Source organism: Temnothorax americanus, unplaced genomic scaffold, assembly GCF_048541705.1.
Source record: "Temnothorax americanus isolate GAGA-0224 unplaced genomic scaffold, ASM4854170v1 Scaffold22, whole genome shotgun sequence".
NCBI classification, from domain to species: domain Eukaryota; kingdom Metazoa; phylum Arthropoda; class Insecta; order Hymenoptera; family Formicidae; genus Temnothorax; species Temnothorax americanus.
The window spans coordinates 148,892-172,747 of NW_027509360.1; the positions used below are offsets into that span (position 1 = coordinate 148,892).

Consider the following 23,856-nt stretch of genomic DNA (forward strand, 5'->3'; position numbering starts at 1 on the left):
CGTTTATGCGTTTAAAAGATCTATAACGTAGTTTCGAATGTTCACACGCACAAACAAGTAACTTTTCGTATGAATAGACGGCAAATTTAAGACATTAAACTACTCACACTGATTAACGCTGATTGTGATTAATTAGTTAAATCATCTTTGCCCATTTGTTATGTAGCCAAAACTACAAAGACAGAAAATAAATTAAACTGATTAGAATTGACCAACATTAGCAGATTCGTTTAGTTTTAGTATATACTATTTTTAATTATTTATTACAATGAAGTGTATATACTATATGTATATGTACGTGTGCATCAATAATTTTTTATTTTTACCTATAATTACTTATTGGAAAACGAGCTTTTTATGTATGAACAAACATGGACAAGTAAACGCTGGAACTATATTCTTCAAATAATTTTAAGTAGACTTTCATATAAAATATATTTTATTTTAACGACTAAACTTTAAATTGAAAATTTGAAGCTTAATTACAAAGATATATGATACTGGAAATTCCGATAAGTAAATGATGTCCATCAATGTTTTTGCGAAGAAAAAATTGATTTTAATCAAATTCAGAGAATTGTCCATAGAATATAAGAATCGTGAAATCCGAGATATTCTATATCTGGCTAAACAATTTGATCTAAAATTAAAGTTTTAAGATGAAAGTTTTAAAATTAAAAACAGAACACAAAAATCATTGTACGTGTTAAATTTAACACATTTTACGTGCTGATTATACACACACACATATATATATGTAGGTCTGGAAGTATGTTCCGGGACTTTTATTTTTGATATCGGTATATTCCGGGACATTTGGCAGTTTCCAGGACTGTCCTGGAAAAAATTGATGTCCTACGGCATTTTTTGGGACAGTTTTTGAATCTGATTACATATATATGCGTTATATTCCAGGACTGTACATTTCAAAAAACGTAAACAGTCCCGGAACATACCTCTGGACCTACATATATATATATATATATATATATATATATATATTAAAAAATTATATATATATACATATATATATATACATATTAAAAAATTAAATTTTATATATATATATATATATGTAGGTCTGGAAGTATGTTCCGGGACTTTTATTTTTGATATCGGTATATTCCGGGACATTTGGCAGTTTCCAGGACTGTCCTGGAAAAAATTGATGTCCTACGGCATTTTTCGGGACAGTTTTTTGAATCTGATTACATATATATGCGTTATATTCCAGGACTGTACATTTCAAAAAACGTAAACAGTCCCGGAACATACCCCTGGACCTACATATATATATATATATATATATATATATATATATATATATATTTTGATATCTTACGGATTGCTGGTACTACAGTATATTATACATACTAACCAACGAATGATATATGATTTCAAAGAGATTCTGTCAATTAATATTGTACAGCAGGTGAAGGTGGCGTAATTATTGCATAATGTTTGATGATTTTAAAAAGTATTAATATTAAAATATACACAAGTTTTTTTAAATATATTTTTAAATATATTTTTTAATATTTTTTTATTTGAATATAATTTTTTTTAAATAGATTTCAACAATGCTAAATAATTTAGATATTTTCTTATAAAAAACTTGTTCTTTTATATTGCTTATCGGTAATATAATGTTATTGATTTTTTCTGGGTATTCTGCTAAAGATATTTTGCGTTTATTAGATGGAGCTAGGAGTCTGTGAAACATGTATAAGAGTTTACAGAAATCTATTTTATCACAAACCGAGAAGTTTCCAAAAAGTGTGCATGTTTTAAAATTAACATATTAGTATACAATATATAGCCTCTTCAATTTTTTTTTCATATTTTCTGATGTTTATTATATAATGACAACATCATGCATGCTTATTACATGTGCCATATATGTAAATTCTTCTACTTTATTGCTCTGTTTGTCATGATAAAGATAATTATTATCAACTGCCATATAATAATATTTATTAGGTATTTACAAGTGTTTATTTTTACACTGCAGTTATTAAATATCAGTAAATTTAAACTTTTCTTGAAAAATAATATTATTGTCGTAAAAATAATTTTGTAATAATAGATATAAATGCCAATGAATAATATAACAAACTGAGAGATGCGTTAAAGTAATCACCAACAGCAAGACCCTAGACATTTTTTACGAGTCTTTATTTATCTTCGTAATGAAACGCGAAATATCACACGACAGTGTTAAACGCATCGCTCACATTTGTTTGATCAAATAATCGTACAGTACAATTCGCATCCATTAGCTTTCATTAAATATCATTAATCACGGTTATGAAAGTGTGTGTGACAGCTTCATTTAATAATTATCCGGGAGCGGTATTGAGGGATTGTAGTTTCGTAGTACGGCATGCTTAAAGCCGACAAACAACGGAAGCCATTGTTCCCGCTGTATTAGAGATTTACAGAAAAGAAAGTTTGTTTACCTGCGCTATAAGAGCCTTCATTGTTCCGTCATTAATTTCAGTAATTATTCTCGAAAACGTTGATCGCCGCTTTACTTCGATGGATAATCAAATGTTATTAATAATCGCGTTTCCATTTTCAATTTATTAGAAGAGATATCTTGTTATATTTTTTATTACTGTTTCACGCTTCCACAATCTTATATTTATATTATATACAATTTTATATTTGTTTGTTATTTCCGCCAAGCTTGTCGACATGCGATTCGATTTTAAAACATAGTGTTAAAATGTTTCCCTCTTTCGTATAGTATTAAAGAACCGGTTTCAACTTTTCCAATCGATAGACACACAAGCTGGCAAACATCTGTCTTTGTTTGACTTATGTTGTAGTCATAGATAAGATTGGAAGCTCAGCCATCTGTTGCTAAAATCAATCTTCTATCTAAGGATCGTGTTATACGCGTATTTATATATGCGGCGTCAACAAAATGTTCAGAAAACATGGGCGTGTTATTTAACTTTGTGTCAATCCAGAACTGAATTGCTTTTTATTGCCTTGTTTTTTCTATCCATCATGTTTCACGCGAATTGTTTTCGAACAATATTTGCCGACCAAGTTTTCTGCATTAGCCTTTATGAATCGTATTCTCTGCGCCGAGATCACGGCGAATCATTGGCCGATCATTCGGATGTAAATTGTCCCTCGCGTGCGATTGTCATGTCACGAGGGTAGATCCAAGTTCGTTGATCCCGCAGAAACGATAAATATAAATTTCGCTTAGACTCGCAGCTACGGGATCCTAATTTCTCAGCTGGACATCGTCAGTTGTCTTTTTACGAATTCACGTTGCGGGATGCAATAAGTCGACCACCCGTGGACTTATACGATCTGTACGACCCGGGAAGTCCAGACGTCTTTTCGTTCGGATGTGCGAGGCGTTCATCGATAATTGTTACTACTAGTCCATGGCATTGTCGACATTTATTTCATTTTCGTTTCGTCGAGAAAGAAATTGCTTTTTGATGATATCGATCTAAACATTTTTCTAGGCATGTCGTAAGTCGTAAGTCGGTTAGTATTAATTCGGCGTTAGTATGTTCTTTCGTAATGAAATAATTTATATGACGTCCAGTCCACTTTCCGGCGCCGCGCCGCGCCGCGCCGTTCATTGCTCCGAATAAGCTACGTGACACAGGACAATTTCAGAACGATTTACCCTAAGGGCTTCTCAACTGCGGCGTTCCGGGGTTGAATCATCGGGGGGTAAATTAAAACGAAGACTTATGGAAATGCAAACATTCGTGTCGCCAATAACGATCCCTTCCCCCCCCCTCTCTCTCTCTCTCTCTCTCTCTCTCTCTCTCTCTCTCTCTCTCTCTCTCTCTCTCTCTCTCTCTCTCTCTCTCTCTCTCTCTCCCCTCTTTCGCTGAAGACCTAGACTTCAGGGTACGAGTTAACGTCGATCAACGAAGACGTGTGAGCAAATTACCGAGTTAATTGCTCTTCTTTCGGTCGAGTCGTTCCTTTTTATATTGAAAATATGGCGGTGTACGTTACCAAAAATTTCACGGCAGCAATGTAATTTGATTAATATCAAAACAAATTTTATTAAAGCAGAAGAAACGCTCCATCATTAAATATGAATTGAATATGAAAATATGAACAATTAGAATACTTTGACTGTTAAACTATATTTTGATTATTATAATTTCTTCAAAAATATGTAATTTTAAGAATAACTTTTTTTTATTATTTTTATTTAGTCAAACTGTCGAACTTTATTTGGTCAGATCTTTAGGAAAGAATTATCTGTAAGAATGCCACATCAGAAATTGTAGGTGCCAATAATAGTTCTCCAGGTTGCACACTCGCCACCTCCAATTGTACGCCAACGTATACGATTGTTTCGAGAACTCTTATGGATGTTCGCGCTTTGTCCTCGTTGGCTGGACGCGTCCTTGTTGAAGACGAGGAAGAAAATAATTGGACATAAATCCACCCGGTGGCCGATTCGAGGTGGTCATATATGCGGGTCGGAGCGTACCTTCGCTCGAGTGCAACGCAAATACAGGCCGCTGGCGCTGCCATGCCGTACGCGCAGCCATATCCACTAAATATTACCTGAAATATATGACAGACAATAAATAGGCCGCGATAAGTGCCGAATAATACAGAGGTGGTGTTTATCACATGTAGTTGCGTATTTGGCAGAAAAATTGACAATGAAATTAAGATTATTGCTCATAGTTATAACATTTCTTTAATCAACAATTTATCAAATAATGTTTAATTTATCTGGATCATTTAGGAACAGAATTATAATAAATTTCAAGTTTGCTTTTAATATAAATAAAGACTTTTGGTATTGAAATAAATTAATAAATATTCCATATCATTAAAAATACTCGGAGCTTTACTCTGAAAACACGGATATTTCAAAGAGGCGTTTATATATCCTTATACAGAGTGTCTTTTCAATTTTGCAGCTTTCAATCAATGCATACTAATGATGGGGAAAAAAATCAGAAAACATATATTCTTTGATCCCCCTTTTTGCGATTTGTGCATAATGTTCGGTATGAGGTATGAGTGTGAGCATATAAATGCAGCCTCAAGCGTGCATATTCAACATGTGATTGACTGGATTTGCCAAATAACGAATATACGACGCAATATATTCGCAAAATACCCACCGCACTGGGGTAGCAAAGAGGTTTACCGAATACTCATAGAATGGAAAAAAACATTCACACGTACCTATATTTTGTTTGTTAAAACGTGATATCGCATGCGAACAAAACTAATTTTGCGATAAAAACTGATGGGCAAATTTTTACGCTTATTAGTAACGTGTTTAGACTAGAGTGTTTAGACAACATTTATAAATTTAGATATTTTACAGGTATAAAAACACATAGAAATGATATCTTCTTCACCGAAACAACTTATTGTTAGAGTTTTCTCGTTGGTAACGAGAAAAAAGGAGGGTGACTATCGCAGAATGTTTTCCTTGTTAAGAAACGATGATTTCCACGCTTGTTAAGAAGCGATTTTCGCGCTTTGATCTAAACTGATACTGCATAATAATGCTTGTTCGCTTCTGACGTAAACCCAAACTCATTGAACGCGCGTTCGGTCTTGTGATCCTTGATTCGCCACACCCCTGTCAATGAATAAAAACCACAAAGCGCCCCAACGAGACTACGATATCTCTTTCGTCGAATCTCCGCCGAGCTTTTCGTGACTCGTTTTTTCGATTTATTCGGATATTTTCGCTCTCCTCTGAGCATAGATTACAAGCGAAAAAGACTTGTTTTTTTTTTTTTTTTATGAAAAGTGGTCCTGAATGCGTACACGATAATTATTGATTAATAATGAATCGGGACAAAGACGAAATTAATCCAAGTCATTTAATTATCGAGAAGCAATATTTATTATTCTAGAAATATAATTTTATTTTGTAAATGTTATTAAAATGTTATTAAAATATACTGGATACACACTAAGTTAACAAAAATATATTGAATCAAAGTAAATCAAAGTAAATGCATTTGCATAAAATTGGAAATAAAAATAACATGTGTTATTTATGAAATTTTTCTAATCGCTTATCCAAATATCTTTGCAAGCGAATATAACTCGAAATCCTCCGATCATCCTTGAAATACGCTTGCCTTATCTCTAACGTTGCATCGTCAGCGACGTAACTTCCCCTACAGGCAGCTCGTTTTCACGATTCAACCTTTCGCCTTTTCACCTCTCATCCCACCTTTTCTCCCTTTCCCTCTCGCTACTGTCTCTTTGATTTTGCCATTCGTGTTCACTATCGCAATATCACGTGTTTGTCGTCGATCGAACATCTGCATTATCGGCGACGACATCTTTGCCGTTGGAACGGGGTGTTCGTTAAATTGGAACACATTGTCCCGACAAATCACGATTCGATAGGAGAAAAATGTTACGCGAGTGCCTTCTTATTCTCCTTTCTATTTTTCGCTATCTGTCATTCTCCTTGAATCGTATTTTTATTCTTATGCTATTCGTTGTGCGATTCGCTTTCTTCGTCGCTTGTAATTCCTCGCAAGTTGTATTAATGTTTGATTCTAATAGGATAAAGCTTAAATGCAACGAAACTTTTGCGATATATTTTCACGAAAGTAAGGGGAACAATGATGTCATTAATGATCCGCATTAACGACAATTTCTAAATAACAATGTCACGGAAAAATGTCGCCTTTTTTTCTTTGCGTTAACATTGCTGGGCAGGAAACGCACGTAAAGTAGCATTAGGTGGAACACGAGTGTTACTCGTTAGCATAACGATCCGGACTCTAACTGACGCGAACTGCACGTGTTTTCGGCTCACGAGCCAATGCATATTTATATATTTCAGTGCTGCACGGTACGATAGACGTTATTACGTAATAATCCTGTTAAATGTAACGTTAAATACTATTAACGTTGGCAAAACCGTACAGCGGAAGCCACGCCGTTCTTGCTCAGCGATTTGTTGCACGCGTCGAAATCCGTTCAACAGGACGTATGGAAAGTTTCCATCGGTTTACGCGCGTTCGCAATAATCCCGGTCTGCTTAGGGTGTGTCACACCCGTCAGTAACAGTGTAACATGATCATCAAACGTGTAATTATAACAACAACAATTTGTAAACTACGTCCATTACGTCTAGTATCACAAAAAGATTATTATTGATGAAAAAAATAGGCTTATACACGAATGCAACTATTTGGAACTCTTTCAACTTTTGCATAAATAATATAATCAACCATGTTCATTAAACTTAAACATGAAAAAAAAATTTAGACTCCTCAAGTTGAAACCACAATCCCGTGTTTTTGAATAAATTGAAAATTATATTTTGCACGGAGAGGAGGTATTCGTGGAAATCATGTTTATTAATTTTATATGCATAGTTGAAAATCTTTTCACTCGTTATATTGAAAATTGATCAAAGAGTATGTATATATATCAATGGTAGACATATAAACGTATCATTCGTATCGAGAGAATCATTGTATGAGATACGATTTATAGGGAAAATTGATAAAAGTTACCAAGCTTATCTCCAACGCACACGTTTATCCCTTTGCCAAGATTTATAGGGGCAATTGGTTCTCTGTAAAAAAATTACGTTTTCAAGCTACTCATAGATGTTGCACGGATTGCTCGGCGTGCAACGAGCCGCGTTTTAAAGTATCGTTTGTCGAGCCATTAGAGTCACGCTCACAGGACTATCGTTTCTCTAGTTTAATCTACCGTAGAATTTTATAACGGGGTAAATCGTTTGCCCTTCGCCGCTCTCTGCTTGTTTTTCCCCTCTTTTCTTTCTTTTTTTTTTACTCTGGATTAGATCGTTCTCCGCACGCATTGCGTAAATTTGCAAGGTACGTTAATTTAGTTGATCGCTCAAGTGATAAAATTACCAACTTGTATCGCCGCGCGGCGCGCTCTTTCAATGATGAAATGTTTCACTATGGATTTAACCTGTAGGTGCTCGGCCGCACGTAATTTGCCACGGGATTTATCATGGCGCAATTTCAAGCTATGAGCGATATTGCGAATTGATGAAATGTGTCGTTATGGATGTTTGCTTTCCGCCTCGCGCACAAACGACTCGCGAAATATTTTTGCGCGCGACGCATTACGAAATTTTGATGTACACCGTTCTTGTTATCGCAAAATTGGTTTCCATGTATGTATGCTATTCCGTTCCAGCAGATATATTACAATGAAACTTATATTGAATATTGATTGAATTATGCGATACGTTGTAATTTATAACATTGTAGTTTAGAGTTTTAATCTATTGAAGCAATGCGTCGAAAAGTCTCAAATGCACACCAATTTATTACAAGAATAAGATATACAAGCTTTGCCGACACTTGCTAATGTGCAATTCTTATGAGGAAAACATTGTTTAACGAGTAATCATACGCAATTATATTGCGTATGATTTTTATTTTTTATATAGCACATAAATTTAAGGAAAAGAGAAACAGTGTCGGAAAAAATGAGATTATGGCAAGAAATCGTGAAACGAAAGGAAATAATAATTTTTTGTATTGCCGTAAGGCATTCACTAACGAATAGAAACATTTTTTGTGTTTTTTTTTTCATTAAGAAATGATATGTTAAAACTAAGGGAGTCTCGAAGATAGAAGTGGCTGAAGCGAGGAAGGGATGAATATTTTTGATGCGACGTAGCTCCACCAGATTTGCATAATTTCCAAATCTGCTCTTCGCACGAAAACGACGTGACTTGACGCGATCCACACGTGCGCGTGCAAACACGCGCAAGTAATTCGTAACAGTGCCGCTGAAGAGATGTTTCTTGTCACGTGCCGAACATTCCGTTTACTTTTTACGACAAAAAATTTAATTAAATTGTGTAAAGTATTAGCTTAATAACAAATGTATCATAAAATGTTTTAATGCGATATTGTGTCAAACTTATTGTAATATATTTATTTAGATTAATACTAAAGAATCTTGCAAAAAATGGGCCATTGGCGCACACCATTGAATCATTGTCATTTTGTAGGCATTGTTGTGTACATTACATAGAAAAATAAGTTTCTGGGACGGTGAGCGAAGAAATTATAATCGGTTTAGTTATCGGTAGTATTAGTACCCTTAATTAATACCTATTCATATATCACCTATAAAAATATCTTCAATATGTTCTGATGGCAGCTTAAGCATTTGAGTGTTTTTTTGTCTTTCGGTCAAAAAGTGCAAACCAGCCGTAGGCCTGACTTCACCGAACAAACCAACAAATTTATTTGTTACCGTCGTTACCACGTGAAAGTGTTCTGGGCGTAAGGAAGTCTGGATGATATTATAAAATATATATATCTATATATATATAATTTGTGATATTACAATATTTAAGTTAAATATTATAGTGTAAAGTTTTTAGCTAATGTTACATTATGGTAATACTAATAAGCGAAATTCACGCTCCAGAAAGTATCTTTCCCCACGTTTTTGAGACTTGAGACTATGTTATTATTATTTCTATCAACTTTTTCTACAAATGCATATAGAAGTCAAGTGTGTGTGTTTATGGCCCAAAATCCGTAATAAAATAGGCGAGTTTTTTTATTTTTGCAACATAGATTTTACACGCTGACACTATTCATTTTTCGAGCAGTCTTCTTCAGCGGCATTATTGTCGCGCTTTCCGCAATAGACGGAATATATTCGCCTGAAAGGCTCATTCGCCCTGTCGAGTTGTCCCTTTCTGAGGACGGGGCATGGGGAGGGAGAGGGAAAGAGAAGGAGAAGGGGATGAAAAGATATTGCGGCTTAAACGGTTGGAAAATTGTCCAAACGGCCGTGCCGCATAATTTCGTCGTGACTTAACGGCACTCAACTTAACGCTACGGGCCCGTTAAAGCCGCTCCATCGACGCCTCGCGCTAGATATAGTCTCGGTACGCTCGGTATCCTACCTCCTTTCCTCCCTTTTCCTCGATGTTAAAGGATTTTACGTGGAAGTGACATGGTTGTCTACGTCGTTGTCCGTTATGATCGTTTCCTGGTAACGAATTAATTTGCACACAGCGTTAGAATATGCAGATCACTGTTTGGCGTAATAAATGGACGGGGTTAGAGCACGGCTCCACGGGGTTAGGAGTTGATCTCGTGGACGCGACAGAATGACACCAAAATTGCTATTAATATTCATGCGCAGCTGGGATGTGGAAAAGTGCTGAAAGGATAACCATGCGGCGCCTCCCGGCAGACAAATTGGAACTCATTTCTATATAAGCTTCTAGCGAGCGCAATTTAGTTTATTCGTAATTTGTTAATTTTTGACGGCCTAAAACTCTCTCGACGAGACACGTCGCTCTCGCACAGAGATCGAACGTCAAAAGTAGAATAGTCAAATAAATTTTTCACGTTACTGGAATATCGCAAAATTTATTTTTTTTTACATGGGCGACACTGGTGGTTACTGTATGTAGCTAACCCTTTATTTCGTACGTGATGTATATAGAAAATCGATTGCTCCTTTTTTTCGACGCCGATTGATTCCGCTGATCTCGCCGGTGCTGATCCTATAATTTGATCGGAGAGAGCCCTTTTATGACTGTGTGTGTATGTGTGTGTGCGTGCGTGCGTGCGTGCGTGTGTGTGTGTGTGTAACCGAGTGACGTGAGCGCGATTGTTACCTCGGATACGAGTTTGCCACGTTTTACTGTGCCACGCGTAAATACGGATTATATACATTTCAGTTAAACGAAAAGTAATTTCTTTCTTATCTCGTGGAAATGTAGGTATCGCATTGCACGCGCGAACGTCCACGATTTTATAGTGTTTGACGACGAAATAATTTCAAGGATGATAACAATTTCGTGTTAATCTCAAATATTGTCTAATCAACAATTTTAACAAGTAACATTTGCACACTGATAATGCAATTTTACTTTTTTAAATTTTTATCACCAAAAGCAACTATTCCGGCGCTGCAGCGTCCGTTTTATTGCGATACGAGGCATTTTTGCTATTCCGTATTTAGTGGAAAATAGGTTTGTTAATTCAAAAAAGAGCTGAGATCTCATCCTTATTTGCCAAAATTGACGATACCCCGCGGATTAAACGGTTTCGGAAACGCAGAAGCAAAAATGTAAATCAATTTTTTTGCGTGTCGTTCCAAGGATGAACACGCGTCGCTCCACGCATACCACGCCACGCTACGCCGCCGTTCTAATGAAAATTAGCGATAATTGGCCGGAAAATGAACGTTTGTGGTGGATTAAAAGGGGAGCCCGCGAAACACAGACGGCACACTGGCCCTCCACCGCGCTCCTCGCGTTTCTGCGGTGTCATAAAACCGGTTCGCGGTCTGTAATTTGTAATGAATACGGCTCTAACTAGCACACCCCCGGCCATCCCCGGTTCCGCCATCGATGCATCGTCGGTGACGAATTGGGTTCGCACGACTCTGGCGCGCTTGTGGCTGTACATATATACCAGGTGAACCTATTAAAAACGGGATAGTAAAATATAAAAATGTAATTTTTTGCGCGATCGGGATGATATAAATATTTTAAAACATCCGAAATAATATTGTCACAATTTCTTCGTGTTTCTTGCATTTATTCACTAAATATAGCTTATGCATGTGCATATAGTAAACACGTAACTGTTTTATATTTGAAAAATTGAACGAAATCACACATGTAGCTACAATGAAAATTAGTCGAAACGAATATCAACGAATATTAATTCGAGATGTATGATACTTACCCTGTGTGATAACGACATTTTTAAGAAAGTTTAAGAAAAATTTTACATTCCATATGAATTTTATATAAACTTTATAAACTGGAATATTCTCGGACACTTTTGAGAACATTCCCTGATTACACGGTTCACCCTGTGAATGGGCACCCGTGTACAAAGGTGTATAGTATACGCACCATCCTCTCTCATATACCGTACCTAAATCATGCGACAGAACGGTCCATGATGCCTATTCATCGCGCACTCGAGTAGGTCCGAGCACGATCCTGACTCTGTAATTGGATTATTATTTCACCAACGATAAGTGCAATAATGAAGTCTGTTTCGGGAAATCACTTCAGACCACTATGATTTAAATTTGGATCGAGCAATTTCTCGTATTCTGATGACATTAGGGTTTTACCTAAAAAACTTTAATAAATTGATTATCTGATTGGAAATCCGTAGCTTGTAATTTGATAGAACGCAAGAAAGGGTTAAGATAAATTGATCTGGCAAAGGCGGCGAATAATTAAAATAAAATAATCTTTATTCTCTAATGTAAAAACAATATACAATACAATATTGTGTATGTAAATGTATAAAAAAATGTAAATGTATAATTCTAGTTAATAATTTTGAAAGCTTTGTACAGAACAAATTTTGTACTTGCTGCGCACTAAATTATACAACAGTCTCAACAGATGATGTTATGATATATGTTCATTCATCGGGCTCGGTTTATGCGATCCTAATCTTGAAATTGCATTATTATTATCTTCTCCTAAATGCGACGACACTCGATAGTCGCTGTATCGTGTGACGCGTCGCATCTTTTTCCATTAGTCGTGATAGGAGACGGAGATAAGGTTTCGCTCTCTTCCTGGTGAACACCACGAACACGGTGTGCGCCTGGCTCGTGCGAGAAAACTGAGATTTTCCGTGTATCACATGTGCAAGGAGACCGTCGCGCGTCGGCGGACATAATTGGCGGAGATGCTATTTTAGGTGCGCTGCTAATCTCGATGTACCTCGTATTGTTGGGGTTCATGTTAGGTACATTATCGATGGAAGAATATTTCTCTATTTTATATCTGAAAGAGTAAAAATTAACTTATTGATGATGAAAATTTAATGATAAAATTTTGTTCCTTTTGTCTCACAATTTATTATATTACTTGACAGCTTGACACATTATATCACTTGATATTTATTAAACATTTATGAAAAGGTTTGGATAATGCAACTGACGACAGAGTACTTGGCGTTTGTATATTATAGGTTCAAAATCCATGAAAAATCAAAGCCCGCATTTTTCAATCGGAGAAGATTATTGGGTACTTTCCCGAAATCCCAACTAAGTCCATCCAAAGGTAGTGGCAACATCTTTTCATCCCCTTCCGCTCCACGTTACGACAGTATAGTAGTCGGCCAGTGGTCTCCTTCTCCCTACCGCTCTTTCCCCTCCTTTGCGGCGCGCGGCGGATCGAGCCGATATACCGAACATATAGGTGTCTCGTCACCGTATCACCTACCCACCCTACCTTCCCTCCGCTAGAGGGTGCTCGTGGATGGCGTTGGTGATTCGGGTGGGCCGAGGAAGCGGATGGTGGCGGCAAGGGGACGACAGGATAGTCGAAGGGAGCTGGAGGGATCGGTTGCGAACAGAGGGCAGGGGGTGCGCGTGCGCCTCGTCGCAAGCGAGCCGGAGCCACTCCCGATCGTCGACGACCGTCCCACACGATCCTTGAAACGATCCCACCACCGCGTCAGTCTACCGTCGGCATCCGCATAGTCAACAACCCTTAGTATCCCGAGCAACCCCGGAAGGTAGCACAAAGTTACGCGCGTCCTCTACGGGTTTTGATTCATTCTGTAAGTTTTAGGGGGTTGGACGGCGAACGAGGATCACTACTCATAGAGTTACGTTGTCCGACGTGTTTGTCGCGTTTCCGCTCGGTGACATCCGCGTGAAATCATCTGTTGAGGATGAGGAAGACGAGACGGAGTCACCTTGCAGCGACGCGACTTCGGAACGGATTCAATTTCTCCTGTTGTCTTCGAAGGATTTTTCGGGTAAAAAAAAATGAAACTCTTTCGCAAATTCTATCAATCTTTGACTAATTTATTGTCACGTCGTGTCGCAAAATTGTTTATTTTCAAACAGCTCTTATCCGGATTTTTAGAATAAATTAACGTAATAAAATTAAAAAGAGATTACTTATTTTTGATTGTTTTTTATTATTACGAATTAAATTATACTTATTACACGGCTTTCTCTAATTAGTACATATTACACGAATATACTGTGATTATCTCTCTCGTTAGAAATTTAATTGGTTGAAGGAAAAGTAGCTTTTTAATTTTTATAAGAATTGTATTTTCTCTATATTATTGTATATACCTTTGAAAAGAGAGAAATTTGTTATTATTCGATTGTAACGTGGCGTGGCGTTAAACCCTCGAATTTCTTTTTGTGGAAATTTTGAGAGTATAAAGGATTATTGCGCCACCGCAACGGAATCAAGTTTCCGTTAAGTGACATCCACACGTAAAATCATCCGCTGAAGGTAATAGGAAACGAGGTCGAGTCACTTTGCTGCAACGCAATCGCGGGATAGTTGAGTTTTCTCTTATTTAGTTGAGGATTTTAAGGACGAAAGACGGCAGGAAAGTTTCTATGGTCGGGTTTCTGTTAGGTGACACCTACGTGGAATCATTTGTTCAGGATGAAACGAAAAGAGTTGGCATTCCCTTACAGTAAGTTGTTATCATGTTTATTGGTTTGCCGTTTGTGTCTGAAGAGGTGAAGTAAAATTAAATATCGCACATAAGTCACGCGTAAGTTTCGAATTGCCCTTTATCTCGCAAATGGTTCTTTATTATTTTTGTCATTTCTGATTAAAATTTTTTTGTAACATCACCTTTATTAGTAGGGAAGATTTTTTTCCGTCGCCAAACACATGTCGGATCTAAGAGCAAAGATAGAAATTTTTATTCTCAATTGAAAATGAGTTAACTGTAACAAAATATTTGGAAAATTTATGTTACTGGTTAATAATATTAATAAAGAACATTGTATAAATTAATTTTAATATATGCGCAATTACTTTTAATATTGTCATTATTTCTATTAAATAAGAAAAGATTTTAAATATAATTTAGTAAAGAATCTTTAAATATAATTAAATTTTTGATGTAAATTTTTATATCTTTGCTATTAAATTTCTTATTTAATATTTTTTAATATATATATATATTTCTATCACTTTTTAATAATTTATATATATCACAGTAAAGCACATTGCGTAAAATACATCACGGGCATTACTTAATTAAATTTTTCTTGGCCGAGTTTCTACATCGTCGCAACACATTTATTATTCATTCCCACAAACGATATATCGTCGTCTCGTTTGTCTTCGAATGACCCGGCGTTGACGATGGCACTTGTCCGTGTGTCATGCGGGTGCATAACACGTCACGTGGGCACGCTGGTTGTCGGTGCGTAGATAGATTGCACGTGACAGCTCGGCTTCCTGACGATCGGCGTTAAGCGAAAAGTGGGGTCATCGTGCTTTAAACCGTGCGCCGTGGAAACCGTACGTCGTGACTCGTTTTGTCCTCGGCCGGTCACGACTGCGATCAAATCTAACCTGTTCCCGAATCGACCGACCGCCACGCCGCAGTCTGACCATCGCGGTAAGTCACTACTTAAGTATCTTTCGCGCCCGATTGGCCCGAAGGGCGAGACTCTCCCCGTTTCGAGCAGCGAAATAACGCCTGCATTATTCGTGTTACAAACTGGAATAGTTAATGATGTCTTTGTCGGTTCTATAACATAGTTATTATAAAAGCTGTGCGTGTGGAAGTAGCAAGTTTGTTAAATGGATTTATATAACTTTGAAGATTCAAACGAGAAACGTTGACGTTGAATCGTACGTACTGGATTAAAAACAAATTGTATTACAGAAAGAAATTTTCTTCGTACAAATTCAAAAGCTCTTGAAACACAAAAAATACACTACAAAAAGTAATAAAAATATTTATTGAAAAGGAATTTATATATATATATATATATATATATATATATATATATATATTATATATAATATATATATATATATAATAGATATATATAGCAAATATAGATGCAGCGTTATAAAATAAATTCTTGAAATAAATAAAAAGTGTTTAATATTATCTGGAATTAAAATTAGGCTATGTTTATTTCATAATTTTTATCGACTTGCATGGTCAAACAACTCCGCAAACTGACGTGACATCGAGATTACAGAATGAAAATGTTTTCCATAACGGGCGATTTAATATCATCACGATCAAGCGTCGTCGTCTGTCAAGCCCAATGCGTTCATTCGACACATCCATACCAATCAATATGATATCGGAATTATTTAATGTATCTTCGACAGGTGCCCTTAACAGCATTTATTAGCATTGCGCGTAACTTTTTTAATCGCGGAGCGTAGCGTACTCATAAATCGGTCTGATGATTAAACTTGAATCTCTTTTCGGAATTAGAAAGCCCGTGGCTTAAGCAACTTTATGATCACCCTGAAGATAGGGCAATGTTTGTGATCGAAAGTTTCAATTAGAACTTGGAAGCACTTTTAAAAGTTCCTGAAAATCGAGTCCCCTCGTAGGATTAGGTGCGTGTCTAGACTCTTCAATAATCGTCGCTGCTATGACTGAATCGTCGCTGAAAAAAAATACGATTATGTTATTGATCTTGCTAAGATTTTAGCTTTTAACCCGAGGAAATTTCTCTTCGAGTAAATATAAAAAGAAAATGTCAATAACATATACTTATTGTTTTGTTAAATGTGTATGAATAGACACGAAAAGAACTTATAAAATTGATTTTATAATACGACTTTATAATGTGTCATCTGTATCATTGTGTATTTGTTATCTTGTAAATATGTTATCAAGAAACTTGTAAATTTGTTATCGAAGAACATCATTGAAAATACGGAAATATCAAAATTCGAAATTTGCTTTCAAAATTTACTTTGCTCTGATTATAGTTTATTGATTCTTACTCTCGTTCTTTTACAAGGCTATAGCGTCGCTATCCCGTCATCCTTTTTTTACCATCTCTCTTTGAATCTTATTTACGCGAGCGTTTGCAATTGCATTTGCACCGTAATTTTGCATCGGCGGAGAGACAGCCGAGACGACCAAGACGACGATGGCAATGATGACGACGATGCTGTCGTCGACGGAGACCGCAGGGTTGGCTAGTCAACTTCCAACTGGACGTTTTTTTATTTTTTCGAGACTTTCAATCCCTTTTTCACACATTCAAGAGCCGATAGAAATTTATTCGTTATATGTTCAATGACTGAGTGATAGCGCGACTCTGAATAGAAAATCACAGTAATTAATGTTCTGTGTTAAATAATATATTTGTATCATCGTATGTGTCGCGCGATGTAATCGCGCAAGGATCGCGTTTGTCCATTTGAGTCGCACTGTAATCAAGTGTTGCTAGCTTTTGTTTGATTTTCTTTTTTGCAGTGTGTTTGATGATATGTATATTATTATTATAATTGATATTATTATAAATAATAACAATTTCTCATTTGCAAGAATTTGCACAAAATATAAAGAGGAGGTAAAATATTAATTGTTATATCAATATACCATTTTTCTGCTAAATAAATATTTAAAAATATATATATTTATTTACTAGGAATAAATTTAATAAACTTTATTTTCTCTTAAATAATTTCATGACGAAATTTTTGATCGCGATCTTCGAATTTCTTTCTTTTGAATTAGAGAATATCATTGTTTAAATGTTACGATTCTAAAGACAAGGTTTGCTACGCGTTTGTCTTTCCGAGCTTGAGAACTTGGCGTAGAAGCTGTATTTTATTTTGTCGCGTGTCATTCGACCACTCTGAGCCATTAGCCGCGCTAGGTAGTTTTAATTCGCGGAACGAAGGCAGCTAGGTTTACCTTTCCTCTCGACGTACCTGATTGTAAACCCAACTTTCTTGAGTGCTTCCTGAATAGCTGCGGACACCCTCCTTCTTTTTTGCTTCTTCATTAATGAGTCCATCTTATATATCACGGGTTTAGTGTTTCAACTGAAACCGGCTGCGACGTCTATTGCGTCCTCGCCTTTCGTTCCATTCCTGATATATTATAGCAAAACAATAACAATATTAATCATATGACGATACGATGAAATATCTCATATACAAGAGGGATATCGCGTGTGTGTCTACAATGGATATAATAAATCATATAAATTTAAAAAGATATATAGAAATACACAAAGTGTTCGGAATTTTAAATTAAAATGTTTTCAAAGGGTGTTATATATATCTATATAACAACCGAATTGATGAAAGAGCGTATATATTAATTCGTTAAAAATACTTCAATAAAGAAAAATATTTAGATTTGAATGATGTAATTATACATATGATTATTTTATTTTTAATGCATGCGTGTGTGTGTGTGTGTGTGCGTGTGTGTATACATATATGTGTATGGGGGATCTCATAAATCGCGCTTCTAAAAGGAGCGGTAAAAGATCAATTTCTTCATGAATGTCAATAGAAATCCATAAGTTAAAAACAATAATAGAGGTGTCGATTGTTGTCAGTTGTTCTTTCTCACGTTGGAATATTCGCGATGAAGATCTTTTTGGCGGTGGAGATTAAAGAAAATCGATATCCCGGGTACAGAGGGATGGGAAAGTCGCAGGTGTTGCGGTGAGCGAGGTAAGCCTGTACGTAATTTCTGGTAGTGAAGAAAAGGACAGAGAGAGAGAGAGAGAGAGAGAGAGAGAGAGAGAGAGAGAGAGGTAGGGGGGCAGATAGCGCAATGTTTATCGGATAGAGTCATGATAAAACTAAAGGAAGTTTGATTTAGAGATTGAAGGCTGAGATAAGTAACTGCAACTGTTTTTAGAAGAATATTCCATAAATCATATATATATTATATTAAAGAAAATTTGCGATTCGTTACTCTTCTTTCATTTGTTATATCACAAAAAAGTAAATATATGAGAAAATATAAATTTTATTATTCTCTGGTTTCTGGTTACTGTTGCTTCATCGATTTTTATGATCAAAATATAAGTTGTCGAATTTAATTTCTATACTTTTAATTTTTAACACATGCGGATTATTATTAAACACGAAGGAATGTTACTCAATCACTCGTTTATTTTATCACTTTGTTCGGTTACACACACACACATAGATACATATATATAAATTATTATTAATAAACACATAATCCGCTCGCGACGGTTATGGGGGATAAAGTTTTTCCGATACGAGATATCCTACCTGATTCACTGTGTAATCTGCGAGAATGTTTTCATAATATACAGCGCACTGGTATCTCGTGTAAACTAAATAACGAAATTTGCAATTTATTTATCGGTACTTCGAACGCGGCCGATTGAAGTGCATCAATGGACGATTCGCGTAAATATATCGCTCGTACGCGATGCACTCAATTATATGTCGAGCTTTCATTAGCGATCGCAAACATCGCCGACCGGAAAACGATTCGCAAAAAAATTACGCGGCAGCCGATTTGAATTTTTCAATAAATGGCATATCGGCGCGTCGAAAGAACTTACCGGGCCGTGCCGCACCGTCCCGCGTTCGCGCCATTCGATTGACCGAGCATTAAATAATATCGCGCTTTTCCAGGAGCGCAAAGCTTTATTGCTCAAGCTGCTTCCTGATCCCCGCTGTGAAATTGCTTTACGTCTGCTTCAATGGGTTCGGCGGCTTTTGAGATTTTTGTTGCTTTATGTTTCTCCACGTAATCGTAGCGTCGCGTCGTTATCCTTCGCTCGTCACTTTGCATTCTGCAGGCGTAGATAAATCATTTTCCGAATGTTAACTGATAAACAGATACATATTTTTATCATACAGTTTCAGCGATCGAAAAGGACGTTTTTCTAGCATAAGTTTCGTGTACGCTACTTATCAGATCGGGCTTGGACCGGTACCAAGTTTCTCAAGTTTTTCCAGTTGCAAGCGTCATAATAACGCAGTCTCTATTTGTTATGCAATCGCATCGTTATCGTGATACTGATTACTTGTCGATACAGCGATGACATGAAATTCATGAAAAAGGTGTATCTTGTTGTCGTGATTGCCGCACGATGTAACATTTGACGCAAACGCTGCGCATCTCAAAGCTATAAAAGGGAGAGATATAATTAAGGATAATTAGATCCCGTTTAATTGGCTTCTTTGAAACACACCGTGATTTTTGTCATAACAAACTATAGTCGCGTGTCGCCAGCGCCATATTCAATATCGCAGCTTTATTAACAGTAAGTCTTCGTTCAGTGTTGGCTGAAGATAATATTATTCGCTGTATGCAAACATGAAATTTTCGTGCCATTTCATGGCATATTTCGAAAACATTGAAAAGTTGCTGCACACACGTACTCTAAGGCAACCTAATTTGATGAAAAAATAAATCGCGGAAAAGGAGAGGCGTTCGTTTGAGAATGTCGGGAATATATATTATGCATCACGATTCGCGGCGAATTAATATGGAGAAAAAAAGAGACGTGGCGGCTGGCGTACATTTACTTAAGCAAAGAACATTTATTGTGCGGGCACTGAGTGTTTTCTTTTTTCTTTTTATTTTTTGGTAAAGGAAATTGCGTATGGTAAACATCCGCGCACGATAACGTTTTCCGTTTCGAACTGAACGTAATGCACTGCTGAGAATACGAGCGACGCGCGCGGGAACAATGACGTACACATTTCCTGGGGAACGATGCCGCACCTTAGCGGATTCATCGATCAATTCGATACACTTCGCTAGTGCATAATATATACGTAGGTATATTGCAGTCGGGTCATATTTATTTTTATTTCTCTCATTTCATTTATTGTAATTTTGAAAAAACAGAGAGTTGATGCATCTTATAAAAAATACGAGTAGATAGAAAACTCCATGCACCTGTACAATGCACTGCTTTAATTAGCATTATTCAGTTGTGATAACAATCATAGTAGATTTTTTCCTGCCTATTTTCCGGTAACGCTAAATTTTATTAACTTTATATCGTTTACTGTATTAATTAGCTATCACACAGCAACTCTATATAATGTAACCATAGATTCGTATCGAATCGATTAACAAATGGACATTAATGGGTGTTCTCGACATTCCGATCGCATTAATTTACACCGCGAGATTTCATTGAAGTGCCAAAATTCGAATATAATTGACACTTACTTTACGCCGACGAGCACACGCGGGCGACAAGGGCGACTCGTACGTACGTTGCTTTCCTTGTCTATACAAATATTTGGCGAAGAGACCTACTCACGTGCAGCGACGCCATGTATGTGCACACGTTACATGTGTACGCACATACGTGTTTTACGAACGCAAGAACAACTCGCAAGCGCAACTCGGAGTAGTTGCCGCAACGTTATGTTTGCTATAGTGGAGTATGCGTGGTGCACCCAGCATACTGGGTATATCAGTCTGCCGGGAATATACATGACAGCATGTATAAGCCCGTTTGTCGCTTTAACAATTAGCTTAATTGTTTATGCGACCGAGAACGCGTCAGCGCCGCTGGCGCAATGTTGATTTCGCTGCACTATGTGGTGGTTGCTACGAGAAGAATCGAATGTAACCAACGTAGTAGCATCAGATATTTTGATCTTGAATAATTTTTTTGAAATTTTATAAAACGCACGTGAGAATCTCTCGGGATAAATTACTTATTTAAATTTAACGATATTTCTAAATGCTTTTTGTATAAGCTCTTATATTTTTATAGATTGCATTATAGTGATTGCTGCGAAAGATTAAGTGCAACGATACAAATAAATATATACATCACTGCATATTTAAAATATTTATTGAAATATTTATTATGATATAGTTGCATTATTCGGTATTGAAAAATTTTCGAAGCCTGAATGAATGATAAAAGATGTGAGGTATATATTCTTATCGATGTAGTCCGAAAGTAAGCCATTTTTCAATACCAGTCCTGTTGGTACATTGTGTTTATATTGCACAGAACGCAGCGGATACCTAGCCGTAATGTATATAAACGAACTGGAACGCGTGGTAAATCCAATAAACCGATTTTCACTCGTTACCGGTCCAAATCGTATTTTAGAGTAACTTTTTTACATAGCCGCCGTATATGCCACCCATATCGGCGCGGTAACACACCGGCAAGGATAACTGAAAATAACGAGCCAAAACGGATACGAAATTTCCTAAATAGTTTGTACACCTAGAGTATATCTTTTTTTTTATTGAAACAAGCATTTTTTTCATGACATATTGATTTTGTTGACGTAACATTTTTCGTTTTTCATGCAATTCATCGATTAATCAAATTCTGTACCTTTCACGTATGGATATATACATATATGTATATCTCAATGAGTTCACACTAGTTTTTCTCACAACATATTCGTTGTTTCTTGTTCGCTTATCGCGCGAACATCTTATTCCGTCGTAATTGCATTTTTCGTATCAATTAATTCCCTTATTATCTTCTAGCGGGTATTCAAAGGCCGGGCCGAATGTTTTTACGCATACCCCTTAACAAAGTTACATCGCGAGCGAGTTGAGCTCCTTTAACGAGTTCGTTCTGGGGACGAATTAATAGGTGTTATCCCCTTGATAGAATTGAAGTAACGAGATTAAAAGTAAAGGGCCTTTCCTGGAAGGAATTTCGTCTCTTGTCGCTTGACACCGTATTAAAATACGGTGGAAGGTTCCCGTTATCACAGAAGGGTGATTATCTGAAAAATGATGTGAAAATGGACAATAATAACAATAATGCGTATCTGACAATGAGTATTTAATTACAATTGTGTTAAAAAGCAAAAGATTATATACAATATAATGTATATCAATTGTAGCAATGTGTTGAAATTAATATTATATCGCAGATTTTACGCTTTAAATATACAGATTTTTTTTCTGGAATATAAAGCTTTCGCGGTATAATTATGATTAAGATACTTTTTCTTTGCCAGCGATTAAATAATATAGCTGGTAAAGTAATGAGTAATGAGACGTATTAATTACATAATGCTGTGTCATTTTATTTTATCGGGCCAGTATGTCATCTTTCGTGGTTAAAGTTTCGTAGGGGAGAAAAGGGGAGAATACCGTCGTAGCGCACCTGCCTTCCAAGTAACTTGGAATTAGGATTAAAGGTGGCCAAAAATTAAATCCTTATCTCGGTGGAGCCGACAAGCAGGACGACGGCGCGAAAGGGGTGCGAGCGGTTAAGGGAGGAAGGAGTTCTTAGGGAAGCTACTGGGCGCTCCGCTTCTGCAGGCTCGAACCGGCGGGGGTGACTCTTAATCTGGCGCCAGCGCTGCAATTTCTTCCCATTAGCGGGCTCCTTCGCGATTAAACATTTGCATAATCTCGGGACGCTTGTTATAATTCGGAGGCATAATATATATTTAAGACCGAAACGTGAACACCAACAATGCGCGCGAATATTTTTACCGCTCGAAACTTTTGACCCTCGAATCCGTTTGTAATTTCTCTGTTACTTTAGTTGAGTTTATCAGTTTCGTACATAATTTATTTTAATGTCTTCTTCGCACGATGCGATTTAGTGCGAAAAATTTTCAACAAAAAAATTTTGGTATTTTTTTTCAAGTTTTTTATTAAAATACTGTGGTAGTATACAGAAAGAAGAATATTTAAAAAGTTTATGATATATCTCTAATATGACATGTCATGTATACATAAATGATTGATTTTATCAACTTATATAATAAAGTTCAATTTTCTGTATCGAATTGTTATAGATTTATCACAACAGCGCTCACGCGCGTTTGTAATCCTAAGTATGGGCTATTCTTAGCGTAGTATTAATAGCAATCCAGCAATTTATCGTATGACGTCACGATAGTTCTCCAACTCAAGTTCCTGTTATGCGGATTACCGCGAAATATTGGTGAGAATTAATGAGAATTGTAGTTTGCATATCTGAGTAATATCGTTACCTAGAACGCATCTGTACAACGTAGTTACTACATCAACCATTGTTGTGACTAAATACTGGTCAACACAGTAATTCATACAATAAAGTTTCTCTATGAATCTGCTTGCTGTTATTAAAAAAGTTCAGTATCGTATGTACATC

At 36.4% G+C, this 23,856-nt stretch overlaps 1 long non-coding RNA gene across 5 annotated transcripts in view; it reads left to right on the forward strand.

The window, feature by feature from the left end:
- The window catches only part of LOC143898175 (uncharacterized), a 127,505-nt gene that overhangs the window by 57,275 nt on the left and 46,374 nt on the right, over nt 1-23,856 (forward strand). The window contains exon 1 of one of the 5 annotated variants that reach the window (XR_013257133.1): nt 13,431-13,766. The exons of 2 other annotated variants lie outside the window; for them this stretch is intronic. This is a non-coding gene — a long non-coding RNA (uncharacterized LOC143898175). Of the gene's footprint in view, nt 1-13,430; nt 13,767-14,875; nt 15,393-23,856 lie in introns of those variants that run through there. 2 more of the 5 variants (XR_013257134.1, XR_013257132.1) reach the window with 2 other exon arrangements.